Below are 15,736 nucleotides of genomic sequence, written 5' to 3'. Positions count from 1 at the left end.
ACAATGTTTTTTTTTTTTATTATTTGTTTCAGAGCCCCATTTGTAGTGTCAGCTGATCACTGCAGCCATTGAGTCTGTGTGGTAAACATTAATGGTGTGAGATCTAATTACCTGTGTAATGTATCTGAAAAATGGATTAAACAAGTATAAAAATTGTACTAAGGTAAAAAAATATTTCATTATTATATATGTAATTTGGTCTGTTATGAACAGAAAACAAAATAAACAGTTATCTTAAAAAAATAATAATCTCAGTATATATATATATTCAGAAAATGTCAACATTTGCTCTATGTGGCATAGAATGCAGTCTATTACTTAACGTAAGTATTGTATCTTCCTTAACTTATGTCAGCCTTGACAAATCATGAAATTAACAAAGAAACAACCTTAACCAAGCGCTCAATCTAGCCTACTTGCTAGTTCCTGTTGCAGCTGTTGACACAAGGGATACTTAATCCTTGAAAGAGACAAACATAAAAGGAAAAAAATTAGTCACAGCACTCAGGAAGTAATTTTCAACTATTTAGTTAAAATATACATATAGTCTGGATGGTTTTTAATACATTTTACAATATATATTATAAATGGAACTAATAATAAAAATGACTGTAGAAATAAGAAACCTCTCCTAGCAAGAAAAAAGGCATCCAGCAAAAATTTTATTGTAGCAGGTTTTTTTTCACACAATTGGTAACAGGTACAATTAACTTGCTAGAGGCAGTGTATGCCAATACCGTTGCCTTGATAGAAGAAGCAGATTAAAATCACATATAATAAATAAAAGCATAAAACTTCTTAATGAAGCACACAAAGTCCACCTTGCGGAGCAAGTACTATGATTTAGCTCTGGTGTAGCAACTCTTTAGATGTCCATATATATGATTTTAATCTCTCTGTAAATATAGAGAGTGTACACAGTTGGGATTATCACATAGGCATTAATGTTTAGATCCAATGTAGAAATTCACATAGGCGATGCATATTCAATAAGTTTTGTGGTCTGGCCAGACAATTATAAACAGTCTATATGCAGACGTAGTGATTTCACCACTTTCTGTGTCTCCCCTACTACAGGTGATCCTCCCGACTGCTGGTGCTTATCTAGTAATCACAGCCATCTCTAGGGATCATACATGTAGAGCTGGAGCTAGTTTCTTTGACCACAATGGTGTATCTGCCTGGTGGTGGATGCCCAATGTATTCAGCAACTTGCTGTAACACATTTCTCTGATTCCTATCAGTGTCAGTTACTTCCTCACAAGAGTGAGTGCAAATAGCCTGTATGGAATATTGAGCCTCCGTGGGGTAAATTTACTAAAGCTTCTAAAAGAGAAAATTGGTTCTGTTGCCCATAGCAACCAATCACATGATATCTATTATTTATCTATTGTCTTTTAAACAATGATAGACAACACCACCCATTGTCTGTTTTAGAAACTTTATAAAATGTACCCCCATGAGCATGCCTTGTAGGGAATACTACCCTGCTAACTTTCAAACAAGTGATCTGATAAATTTCCAGTGCATCAATCTGTATGAGGGCATTTAAGGAATTATTTAACATGTATTTATACAAAGCTAATTGTAACATATGTGCCTTCCTTTTTGCCTAGTAATGACACATTAAATAAGCAAAATGGTATCTAGAGGCACTTATTTAAATAAACACTCACAGGGGCTTCTATTGATACATTTCCAACACAAATAGTGCTAGGAGATATAAAATATACAACTAACCACAAAAAGGTTTATGATATAAATGTATAACTCAGTGGTTCCCAAGCTTTCTTGAATCACGGCACCCTATAGTATAAATTTTTGTTTCACGGCACCCCTAGGATAAAAGTTTATTATCAATATATTTGGAAAAAAAATATTAAGTTAAATAAATTGTGCCTACCTGTCATTACTAGGTTCAGTTATGTGGTGGTGTACGGTTGTGCTTCTGTTTGTCCATGTTTTATGATTGGCGGCCTCTAGCACTGGTTTTGCCTATCACTTTGACCGTAAATAATTTGATTTGGTCCTTGACCACCAACCCGAGGCAAACCCCGCAAGAGCCTCGTAGCTTACTATCATGCACATTGGGTTTGATTTCATGCACACTAAACTTTGGACCCATTAAACTGTTCTCTGCCGTCAGGGTCTTCGCAAATAAAAGAAAAAAATATTTTGGTGTTTGTATTTATTTTTTACTCTGAACAGCGTTGAATATTCTGGTTCAAAAATGAGTTAATGTTTCTGGAGAGAGCACATAGGGGTATATGCAATTGCGGTCGAATTCCCGAAAATGTCGAAAAATGGGACATTTTCGCCCCCCCAAAAAATTCGACAATGCAATACAGTACTTTTCGCCAAAAAAACGGCCATTCCAAATTCGACTTTTTGAAATTCGACATTTGTCAAATTCGACATTTCTGCAATGGTACAAATGCGGCATTTCGACAAAAGTATATTCAATTGAAGATTGTAAATTCGACAACAGTGCTTTTAGACAGTAAATTCGTCATTTTCAATCCGCCACACTTTGCTGGAGGAATCTAATCAAAATTTTTAAAAACATGTTTTGTTTTTGTTTTTTTTATTGGTAATAGCATATCTATTTATATTACAAGGGATTAGGTACTTGGTTTGTCTATTTAGGAGGTACAAGTATTATTTATATATTTTTAAAAATATATATATTTTTTTTAATGGAATGGAGTAAAAATCAGAAAAAAAAAATGCGTGGGGTCCCCCCTACTAAGCATAACCAGCCTCGGGCTCTTTGAGTCGGTCCTGGTTGCCAAAATACGGGGGAAAAAATGACAGGGGATCCCCCGTATTTTAACAACCAGCACCGGGCTCTGCGCCTGGTCCTGGTGCAAAAAATATGGGGGACAAAAAGAGTAGGGGTCCCCCATATTTTTTGTATCAGCACCGGGCTCCACTAGCTGGACAGATAATGCCACAGCCGGGGGTCACTTTTATACAGCGCCCTGCGGCCTTGGCATTAAATACCCAACTAGTCACCCCTGGCCGGGGTACCCTGGAGGAGTGGGGACCCCTTCAATCAAGGGGTTTCCCCCAGCCACCCAAGGGCCAGGGATGAAGCCCGAGGCTGTCCCCACATCCAAGGGCTGCGGAAGGGGGACTGATAGCCTTGTGTAATAATATAGTTTTTTGCAGAAGAACTACAAGTCCCAGCAAGCCTCCCCAACAAGCCGGTACTTGGAGAACCACAAGTACCAGCATGCGGGGGGGAAACGGGCCCGCTGGTACCTGTAGTTCTACTGCAAAAAAAAATACCCAAATAAAAACAGGACACAGACACCGTGAAAGTATAACTTTATTACATACATGCCGACACACATACTTACCTATGTTGACACGCCGACTCTGGCCTCGTCTCCAATGTCGACGTCCGGGGTACCTGAAAATAAAATTAAACTCACCTGATCCAGTGTCCAGTTCTTTTATTATAATCCACGTACTTGGCAAAACAAAAAAACGCATTTACCCGAACCAGACGGACTGAAAGGAGTCCCATGTTTACACATGGGTCCCCTTTCCCCGAATTCAGAGACCCCCCGTGACTCCTGTCACAGAAAGGTCCCTTCAGCCAATCAGGAAGCGCCACTTCGTGGCACTCTCCTGATTGGCTGTATGCGCGTCTGAGCTGTCAGACGCGCATCGCACAGCCCCCTCCATTATCTTCAATGGTGGGAACTTTGCGGTCAGCGGTGAGGTCGCCCGCGGTCAGCGGCTGACTTCGGGTAACCCCACCGCTGACCGCAAAGTTCCCACCATTGAAACTAATGGAGGGAGCTGTGCGGTGCGCTGTCTGCCAGCTCAGACGCGCAAAGCCAATCAGGAGAGTGCCACGAAGTGGCGCTTCCTGATTGGCTGAAGGGACCTTTCTGTGACAGTACTCACAGGGGGTCTCTGCATTCAGGGAAAGGGGTCCCATGTGTAAACATGGGACCCCTTTCAGTCCGTCTGGTTCAGGTAAATGTGTTTTTTTGTTTTGCCAAGTACGTGGATTATAATAAAAGAACTGGACACTGGATCAGGTGAGTATAATTTTATTTTCAGCTACCCCGGACGTCGACATTGGAGACGAGGCCAGAGTCGGCGTGTCAACATAGGTAAGTATGTGTGTCGGTATGTATGTAATAAAGTTATAATTTCACGGTGTATGTGTCCTGTTTTTATTTGGTTTTTTTTTGCAGTAGAACTACAGGTACCAGAGGGCCCGTTTCCCCCCACATGCTGGTACTTGTGGTTCTCCAAGTACCGGCTTGCGGGGAGGCTTGCTGGGACTTGTAGTTCTTCTGCAAAAAACAATATTCTTAAATTTTCGACAAGGCTATCAGCCCCCCATCTGCAGCCCTTGGATGGGGGGGACAGCCTCGGGCTTCACCCCTGGCCCTTGGGTGGCTGGGGGGGGACCCCTTGATTGAAGGGGTCCCCACTCCTCCAGGGTACCCCGGCCAGGGGTGACTAGTTGGGTATTTAATGCCACGGCCGCAGGGCGCTGTATAAAAGTGACCCCCGGCTGTGGCATTATCTGTCCAGCTAGTGGAGCCCGGTGCTGGTACAAAAAATACGGGGGACCCCTACGCTTTTTGTCCCCCGCATTTTTTGCACCAGGACCAGGCGCAGAGCCCGGTGCTGGTTGTTAAAATACGGGGGATCCCCTGTCATTTTTTCCCCCCGTATTTTGGCAACCAGGACCGGCTCAAAGAGCCCGAGGCTGGTTATGCTTAGGAGGGAGGACACCACGCAATTTTTTTTTGGGTTTTTTAAAGTTTTTTACCGTTTTTGAAACATTTTTAAAAATCTAATCAAAATCCGTCAAATCGGCCGTTTTTCTACAGCGGGACTGTCGAATTCGTTTTTTATTGAATATGTCGAATTCCGGCACCCACGTGCCGGAATTCGACGGTCGAATTGTGCCGAATTTAAAAACGGGCGAAAATGTGCCGCAATTCACCCGGAATTGCATATACCCCATAGTCTTCTTGATAATATATTAATAAAAGGTGTTTTTCTATTGCTAACCAAAACTTTGTTGGATTTAAGAATCCTTCTTTTAATCTGAGATCTGTGTACAAATTTGTTGCACAGATTTCTGACCCCAAACAGCTTTTTATGTGATACAACAGTATAATGAGATTATATCCGAATTGCGAAGAAAAAAGAGGGCTCTGGTGTTAAGGTACTCTTACAACAATAGTTTCTTTAAATTCAAATTTTAATTGGTACTGTATGCGTTAAAATCATGTTATAACCACCATGTAGGGCTAGTACAATATTATTCAATATATACATATATACATAAAGTGTATGACATAATATGTAAACAGAGTTTTCAAATTAATAAAATTGTGTAATCTGTCACAGCCAAGTACAAAGTGGTTGCAAAAGTTCTGGATACCAAATATCCTGCAAATAACAGTGGTAGTTGGCTGTTTTAATAAAATGAAGATTATGAAAGAAAGAGAATTTTTTTTTACATATAAACGTTGTTATAATTACAATATAATATGATCACAATCTGGTGAGAAGTATGTAGTATGACCCACTGCATACATGGATTTAAGGTTGTAATTACCAATGTGGTGGGTTTCCCAATGAGTAACAATCCTGGTATTGTCTTGCTGTAGCTTAACACACGAACATGCCGTCTTGCTTAATATCAGAAAACAATATTTTTTTTTTAATAAAAAGTATCTGAAAACCACTGTATTTCATTTGGTTTCTGCAATCCAGCCATGTACCAATGGTAGTGAACGGCTGGTTGAGAGCGCAAAAGATTTGGAATGGGTTTTCTGGATGAAGGAAGGAAAAGACTGTTGAATCTACTTTCACTAGGATATACCACAGTGACACCTGTTGGAGGATATCAGCACAAAGGAGACTGGGTATCCCTTCGTGATGAGTGTTCAAGTAAAGGTAAGTTACCAAGGTATGCAAGGTGTAAAGCATGTGTGGTAGGATGTTCCTGGGAGGGGTGCCAGGAATTACCATCATTACAGCTGGAGCAGTGGCAGAGGTGATTGGAGGAGAGGCCAATCCAGGCAATGGGAAAGAGAGCAGCAGCAGCATTACAGCCAGCAGTGTTGGCGGCACCCTCACAGGTTGAGGAAACAGAAGAGGGGGAAGAGAGCAGGTACCCTGGCAAGACTGAGGTACCAGCCTTTTAATCCCTCTCTGCCTAGTGTGTTCTTGGCAAATGTAAGATCACTGACCAACAAAATGGATGAGATTAGGCTGAAAATTGCCTGCAACCAGTCACTAAATAACTGTTCGGTTTTGGTATTTACCGAGACTTGGCTAGGGGGGAATGATCAATATGCTCCTTTGAACTACCTGGGAGGTCCCTGTTTAGAGTTGATAGAACTTTAGAGTCTGGGAAGAAAAAAGGTGGTGGTTTAGATGTGATTTTAATTGAGAACTATTGCTCTGTGGACTTGGAGTTTATGTTATTAAGGTGCAGGCCATTCTATCTGCCTAGGGAGTTTTCTGTCATCTTTTTAGCTGTGGTTTACATCCCTCCTCAAGCTAATGTCAGCATAGCACTGGATTTCTATTTGTTTCTTTTTCACAACAGCTCACTTGCCACCCGGACTGTGCTTTTATTGTGGCTGGAGACTTTAATCAGGCAAACCTGAAATCAGTCTTCCCTAAGCTTGTGCAGAATGTAAAGGCGCTGACATGGGGTATTAATACACTTGACCATGTTTATACTAACATTAAGGATACTTACAAGACCATTCTGTGCCCTCATATTGGACAGTCTGATCATTGTTCACTCTTTATGACCCCTAAATACCTTCCAGTAAGGAGGAAAGAAACCTGTTACTAGGGAGGTAATGGTTTGGCCTGAGGGGGCTTTATTGAGTTTGCAGGGTTGCTTTGAATGTACTAATTGGGATTTGTTTCTGGAAGAAGCAACAGTGGATTTGAATGTTAACGTATATCTCATTGCCTCTTCGGTTCTATTGTATCTTAGATGCTGTATAGAAATTGTTACCAGGAGTAAGGTAGTTTGCACATTTCGAAATGATAAGCTATGGAATAGTGAGGTCCGTTTCCTGTTGAGAATTAGGGATAGGGAATTTAAATCCAAGGATAAAGCAGTGCATAAAATTGCCCGTGTAAATCTAAAAAAAGGTATCCACTTGCCTAAGGAAGCTTATTCACAAAAAATTGAAAGTCAGTGTAAGAAATCTGGAGATGCAAGGTCTATGTTGAAAGGGACTAAGTGCCTAACTGACTATAAGGGCTCAACTGCCTATAGGTTAAATAATCCTTCTGTGGATGAGATTAATAAATTCTATGCTAGGTTCGGAAGAATGGAAATTTGGCCCCCGATTCCTCATCAAACGATCCTTGATTTTGTTGGAATATGATGCGAGGCTTATGCTTAGGAAGACCGATTCTAGGAAGGTCCTGGGCCCGGGCTGTATTCCGGGAAAGGTTTTATGTGTATGTGCCGACCAATTGGCAGGGATTTTTACAAAAATGTAAATTTATCCTTGGCACAATGTATTGTCCCACGATGTTTCAAAACAGCCACTGTTGTTCTCATTCCGAAGTCTTCTGTAGTAACGGGTCTGAATGATTTTCGACCGATTGCTCTCACTTCATTGGTTATGAAGTGTTTTGAAAGGGTTGTTTTGAATCATTTAAAGGGCGGCATTTCATTGGAGTTCGACCCCTATCAGTTTGCCTATAGGCAATATAAGTAAACTGAGGATGCGGCCCTTGGTTCTTTATAGGATTCTCTGTCATTTGGAGAACAGAGTCTACTATGTCAGACTATTATTTTTGGACTACAGTTCTGCTTTCAATACTGTTGTGTCAACTATATTGAATAATACGCTTTTAAAGATTGGCTATGACACACATATTTGTAATTGGTTGTTAGGATGGGCCCTGTTTTGTCATCAGAATTTAAATTAAATGTAGGTGTCCCTCAGGGTTGTGTCTTAAATCCTTTTTTATATTCTATGTATACTTTTGATTGTATGTCTCATTCAGATTTAATTTTGATGGTAACATTTGCAGATGACACTACACTTGTGGGGTTGATTACTAAAGGAGAGGAGGGCAGTAATAGGGTGGAAGTAAAGCAACTAGTTGAATTGGGAGAGCATAACAACCTGCTGTTAAACAACAAGAAAACAAAGGAAGTTGTGATTGACTTTAGAAAGTCTAGGGAAACCCTGGTACATCCGCTTTTCAGCAATGGTGACGAAGTGGAAAGGGTTTCAGGAATAAAGTTTTTAGGAATTAATTTCTCTGAAGATCTGTCCTGGTCTGCGCATATTACTGCTGTAGCAGGAAAGGCTCAGCAACGCCTTTTCTTTTTGCGTATACTTCAGACAGCAGGTTTGCAAAAAACAATTCTAGTTAATTTCTACTGCTGCGTGATTGAGAGTCTGTTGACATATGCAATCACGGTGTGGTATGGTAATACTAAATGTGCTGATCGTAGTAAGATCCTGCTGAGAGGATTATTGGTCAACCCCTGCATAAGTTGGAGGAGATATTTAATAAAAGGAATGTGGCTAAGGCTAATAAGATAATTAGGGATTGTAGCCATCCTTGTCACTCTCTCTTCCCCTCTCGGAAGAATTATAGGTGCCTTGGCTGCCATACTAGCAGGATGAGAAACAGTTTTTTGGGGGATTGAATTCTCATTTGTCTATCGAAGCATAAGTGTACTGTGTTGCAATTTTACTTCTGCATTTTCTAATGCTTTTAGTGAAAATAAACTATTATCTTATCTTATGTAAAGCAGGGTGGTAAGGTGTATGTAGCACTGGAGGTAATTTGGTATACAATGAGATGCGGCATGGTGGATGATCATGTGTTGAAGGAGAGTGATACATAGTTATGCTGCTTTTAAAAAAACTATATCTACAGTGGTTGTTTGTTTTTGTCATTATACTAATTAACGATCAATCAATCAATCAATCAATCAATCAATCAATCAATCAATCAATCAATCAATCGTTATTTATATAACATGCTTCATACATGTAGTATATATACAGCAGCTCAATGCACTTTACAAAACTTGTTTCCTTATCAAGTAATAATATACTCACAAAACATTTGTTATCTAAAAAAAATAAAACTAATTGCAAAAAGGTGTGCCGTAAGTTGTTTCTTAAAAACATTTAGACTCGATGTTCAATGGTAAATTTTCCCAAAGATATGCTACATAATATGAAAAAAGGCTTCCCCTGCCTTTGTACTATTAACTTTTGGAATAGTGGGAGGAATGGCTACCAATCCTAAAATTGTGGATGCATTTTAGGGTCTGCTTCTGCCCAACTATTGGGTGTGTCTCCTTGCAGCCACTGGCTCCTTTAGCAGAACATTCCACCCCTGTCTGCTACCGAGTTGTGTGAGCTACCTGATAAGCCCTCTCAGTCATCCCTGGGCCGCTCCTATCCCAGGTTTGGAGCTCTGTTGTTGAAGCACACATCACCTGTGTCCTCTTGCAAACTGCGCCCTGGACCTCCAACAGGCTCTGAACTGCTGTTACCCATGAGAGGAGATCTTCACTGCCCTCACTGACTGCCACCAACGCCATCTTTCAGACCCTCTTGTGACTCTGCCTGCTCTCACCTTTTAGTGATTGCTGCAAACTCACTCTCTAAGGCTTGGGCCACACATAGTATTTTTGCAGGACCCGTTCAACAGGAAAAAAAGAACCACCAATATTGACTATATTTACTTGCGATTTTGACTATGTGCAATTGTGACCATATACAATTTTGACTATACTAGAAACTAGATTGTACACAATATAGTCAAAATTGCCTTGCCTAGACAGTCTGTTTTTTCTTGCGTTACCGCCCCCGTGGGACCGCGCATCGGTATTGCAAGCTTTATACACATGGTGCGATATATTCTAACTTTTCTTACGATTTTGACTATATAGTCATAATCGTAAGCACACATCACACCATGTGTATGCACCTTAACTATGATTTTTAAACACAGCCTATAACGTTAGGATCTAATTGGTTGGTACTTTATTTCTCTCCACATTATCACTCCCCAAGGTTTAGTACATCTCCCTTGGACTTTCTTATTATGTTTAGCCTGTAATGCACTTTCAATACCAGAAAACACCATACAATAGAGAGACCATAACAGTGACTACCATACAATACAGAAATCATCCTGGTGACAACCATATGATACATAGAGCCAGAGCCGTAACTAGGTATGTGAGCTGTGTGCCTTGCATACAGCGCAGGATGAGCTGGGGCGCAACCAGCAACTATCTATACTAGACAGCGCCGGTGCCTGAGTGTCAGCTCCGCCTCCCACCTCTTCAAGCCAGAGCTCAAAGCGCAGCTGCAGGAAGCCCCCTCCGCCACTGCCACCTCCTCATGGACTGAGCCGCGGCGTGTGGCACGCCTCTGCCAGCATTATTGCCTGCCCGCCCCCTCCGACACCTCACACATGCAGGAGGAAGACGGGCGCTGTGAGCAGCAGTACCTCCGGCTGGGAGCTTCTCTGCTCCCTGCTCCACGCCTGTCTCAGCCCCAGCTCCTCTGTGCTCCCCTCCATGGCTACATCCACATCCTGCCTGGCTCCTTCTGTGTGGAGATGACCGTGCTGCATAGGGGCTACCTGAAGGGGCCACTCAGCTGCTGAGGGAGCGTCGGCACAAACTGGAGGTGGTCACCAGACAGGTGCGTGGCTGTGTATGTGTGTGTGTGTGTGTGGGGGGGGGGGGAACAGGAGGACTAAAGTGTTTGAGGGGTTAGAAGAATATGGGGTGTATGTGGGGGTACAGGTGTTATAGGGGATAAGGCCAGGGGTTATGTGTGTGTGATAAATGGGTGGCTATGTGCTGTAAAAAGGGGGACTGGCTGCTGTAATGTGTAAAAAGGGGGACTGGCTTCCGTAATGTGTAAAAAGGGGGAAGCTGTCTGCTGTAATGTGTAAAAAAGGGACGCTGGCTGCTGTAATGTGCAAAAAGGGGACGCTGTCTGCCGTAATGTGTAAAAAGGGGGACACTGTCTGCCGTAATGTATAAAAAGGGGACGCTGTCTGCCGTAATGTGTAAAAAGGGGGACACTGTCTGCCGTAATGTATAAAAAGGGTCTCCTCTACCTGGTGTAGTGGCGCTACTGTATGGCGTAATTTGAATAATGGAGACTACTGTGCACCGTAATATGAACTGGTATTATGTAGCCACACCCCTTCCCCATGAAGCCACACCCCTATAAAAAAAATTTGCGCAACTACGTCGCTCACTGCCCGATTTAGATAAGAGGGGGGGGGGGGCGATGCCTTTTCTTGCAAACAGCGCTAAAATGTCTAGTTACGGCACTGCATAGAGCATCCCCCTTGCAGTCACAAAAACAAAAAGCATTCCAATGACAACCATATAATACAAAAATCAAAACAGTTTCCTTCATATAATGCAAAGAGCATCACAGTGATATCATATAATTTGTCATATACAAATGTGTCCTTTTGTGTTGTTGCTGCCATGTGTATGCATCGAGGCATACAACAACCTGCATAGTGTGGCATACACTTCTGCTATGCATACTTTACAACGGGAGCCGGTGGTCACGTGCCTATGTACACATCCGCCGGCCATTCACTTTATTGGGAGCCTTGCTGCAAAGCGTATGCATGCGACACAGAGACCATTTAATATTGTAATGACCTCCATATAAAACAGGCAGTTTCACAGAGAACGCTATATAATATTGCAGTGACTGCCATATAACACAACGAGTATTGCAGAGACCACAGTATACTCCAGAGAACATCACAGAGGACTTAATAGTGATCGCTATAAAATGTAATTTCCTCCCAACCCATTGCTTCCCCATCTCATCCTCCTGACTCATTGCTTCACATCTCCTTCTCCCAAGTAATCACATAGTCATCTCCTTCTCCTGACCCCTTTATTAGTCACCTCCTCCTCCTGACCCCTCTCTTCCTCATATTCTCCTCCCAACCTGGCGCTTCCCCATCTTCTACACCTGACCTGTCACTTTTCCCATCTCCTCCTCCTGACTCGTCACTTTTCCCATCTCCTCCTCTGGACCCCTTGATTCTTAAGTTTCTTCCAGCTCTCATTTGTGCCTTGTTAGCAGCTCCAGAACAACTATTCACTACTTGCCTGGATCCAGCTGGTCCACTGATTCTCCCAGTTACAGCTAGTCAAAGTGATACCACCGGTTCCATCAATGATCAGCATTACCAGTTCCAGCAATACCTGTTCCAGCCCAGTTACAGCATTACTGGTTCCAGCATTACCGGTTCCAGCATTACCAGTTCCAGCATTACCGGTTCCAACCCAATTCCAGCAATACCAGTTCCAGCCCTATTCAAGCATTACCGGTTTCCGCATTACTAGATTCAACAATACCTATTCCTCCCCAGTTCCAGCATTACTGGTCCCAACCAGTTCCAGCAATACCGGTTCCAGTCCGGATCCAGCAACACCAGTTCCAGCACGGTTCCAGCAATACCAGTTCCAGCATAGTTGCAGCAAAACCAGTTCCATCCTGGTTCCAGCAACACTGGTTTCAGCTCGACTCCAGCAATACCTGCTTCAGTCCTGTTCCAGTGTTTGCAAGAAGTGTCATCATTCTGGTTACAGCCCGGTCAGCACTCCAGATCAGTTCCAGACCGGTTCTGCTCCAGTCCAATACCAGTTTATGCAAGAAGTGTAATCATTCCAGTTCCAGCCCGGTCAGCATTCCAGTCCAGTTCCAGTCCGTTTCTACTCCAGCTCAGTACCAGTCTTTGCAATAAGGTTCCAGGCCGGTCAGCAAGTTAGGCCAATTTCCAGTTCTATTATACCAATTCTGCCTACTCTGGTACCAGTTGATACAGTACTTCTGAAGTCCACCTCAAGGAGTTTGTTCTATTATTTATTCAGTTTCATCCTAAGTGACAGTTGCCTCAGACGTCAGACAAGTGTTCTAATCCTACACTCCAGTTCCATCTCTTCATCTGAAGAACCTATGGGGACATCAAAACCTAGCTTCGTTACACACAGCTTTCTCATCTCCTCCTCCAAACCTTCAGCTTCCCCATCTCCTCTTCATGTCTGTTGCTTCCCCAACTTTTCTGCCCAACGCAGGCATCCAATCTCATTAAGGTATTACTTTTTGATATGATCCAGCAGTTTGCTAAGGTCCCACTTCAGTAATTTCACTGCAGAGGTGAGTGTACATGACTACTGCCATTATACTGCATCTATACCATGCAGTATGGCATTATCTTTTACTCTACAGACAACATTTATTTAAATAGACCCCTCAAGCTTAATCACTTTTAGGCAACCGACCATTGACAGTTGTCCCTCCTCTGCTCACCAGTCTTTAAAGTACAAAAGATAACATGTGATGATTAAAAAAATCCTGAAGGCCTGTGCCATGTGCGAACGTGCAGCAGCCACACTGTGTGTGTGCACACAGTGAGTTGCGACGGCATCTCACTTGTGCGATCGCCTCTGCCTGATTGAAAGGCAGAGGCGGTTGCAGGGGGCATTGCGGCGGCATTGTGGCTGCGCTTGGGGGGTGCAGTCCAGACAACGCAGGTGACCTTAAACATGGTGGATATCCAGCTGTCTTCGCAGCTGGGCTGTGTAAGCAGAAAGCTACTCATCAGATGTGAAAGCATCGCCACCGTGCAATGCTTTTGCAAGTCTGTGGGGGCGGGGGGCTGCATCAGGCATGCAGGGCTGACTTGCCCTGTGCTGGGTGTCCCCCCGCATGCCAAAGATTTTGATTGTAGATGTGCATTTTTTCCGCACATCTACGATCATGTCTGAATTAGTCCCTCTGTTTTTCTGTTATAAAATCTGTATTGTATTTAGTGCAGCTCAGCTAGGCTTTATATTTCTGTACCATTCATATAGCAAGTTACCAGTTTATTTATTCATAAACAAATGTACCTTAGTCACTCCAAAATTGCCCCCTCCCATTCCCCCCAGCTTGAAGCATCAAGTTTTTTTTATGCTGAGACTCCAGTGGCCCCACAGTTGTAGAAATGTACCAGCCCAGGGGGCAGATGACATACTCCCCCCTGGTCCAGCCCACCACTGCCACCAGATTGCTGCTTTTGTTGTTCCCCAGGACAGCACCCTCCCTCTTCGGCAGCTCTTGGACACTATATTGACATACCTCCCAACATGACCCTCTCCAGGAGGGACAGAATGCTCTGCTTTTGGACTTCCCTCTTAATTTATGATTGCCATCACCTGTGCTGAAACACCTTTCTTATCCATTAACCTGTTCAAAACAGGTGCCAGCAATCATACATTAAGAGGGAAGTCCAGAAACAGAGCATTGTGTCCCTCCTGGAGTGGGTCATATTGGGAGGTACAGGGCCAGCTCCAGGCATGTTTGAATTGAGCAGCACTGCAGGGCGCCACCCTTAAATGGCGCCGCCATATTGGAGCCTGGAGCCAGCCTGGTCCTGTATCCTGCAGCAGTCTACGACTCTATGTCCGTCCCGGCCCACCTCCGATTACCAGTGACTGCCTGTGTGTTAGGGGGAGTGCTGTATGCGGTACTATGCTAAACTGCTCTGGGCGCGCTGTGCGGCGCCAGCATCTGATGTCAGATGCAGGCACCGCACAGCGTGCATAGCCCACAATCAGTAGTTTAGCCTTTAGTCCGCCCGCGGCCCACAGCACTCCCCCTCCTTCGTTGCCGACTCGCCGGCACAAGTACTGTGGGGGCATATCTGGCACTCTGGAGACATGTGCATCTGGCACTGTGGGGGCATGTGTATCTGGCACTGGGGGCATATCTGGCACTGTGTGGGGACATGTGTATCTGGCACTGAGAGCATATCTGGCACTGTGGGGACATGTATCTGACACTGGGGGCATATATTTATCTGGCACTGAGTGCACATGTGTATCTGGCACTGGGGCATATATGTATCTGGCACTGGGGACATATATGTATCTGGCACTGTGGAGGCATATATGTCTCTGGCACTGTGGGGGCATATATGTATCTGGCACTGTGGGGGCATATATGTATCTGGTACTGTGGGGGCATTTATGTATCTGGCACTGTGGGGGCATTTATGTATCTGGCACTGGGGGCATATATCTTTTTGGCACTGTGGGGCATATATGTATCTGGCACTGTGGGGACATGTGTATCTGACACTGCTGAGGGGCATATCATGTGCATCTGGCACTGCTGTGGGGCATATCATGTGTATCTGGAACTGCTGTGGGGCATATCATGTCTATATGGAACTGCTGGGGGAATATCATGTGTAGCTGGCACTGCTGGGGGGCATATCATGTGTAGCTGGCACTGCTGAGGGGCATATTATGTGTATCTGGCACTGTTGGGGGGCATATCATATGTAGCTGGCACCGCTGGGGGGCATATCGCGTAGCTGGCACTACTGGGGGGCATATCATGTCTATCTGGCACTGCTGGGGGGCATATCATATCTATCTGACACTGCTGGGAGGCATATCATGTATAGCTGGCACTTCTGGGTGCATATCATGTGTAGCTGGTACTGCTAGGGGGCATATCATGCCTATCTGGCACTGCTGGGGGGCATATCATGTGTAGCTGGCACTGCTGGGGAGCATGTCATGTCTATTTGGCACTGCATTACTGTAGACATTATGTGTGTATCTGGCACTATACTGGAGACATTATGTGTATCTGGCAATATACTGGAGACATTATGTGTATCTGGCACTATA

Source organism: Pseudophryne corroboree, chromosome 1, assembly GCF_028390025.1.
Source record: "Pseudophryne corroboree isolate aPseCor3 chromosome 1, aPseCor3.hap2, whole genome shotgun sequence".
NCBI lineage: Eukaryota > Metazoa > Chordata > Amphibia > Anura > Myobatrachidae > Pseudophryne > Pseudophryne corroboree.
This window is presented reverse-complemented; position numbering follows the sequence as displayed.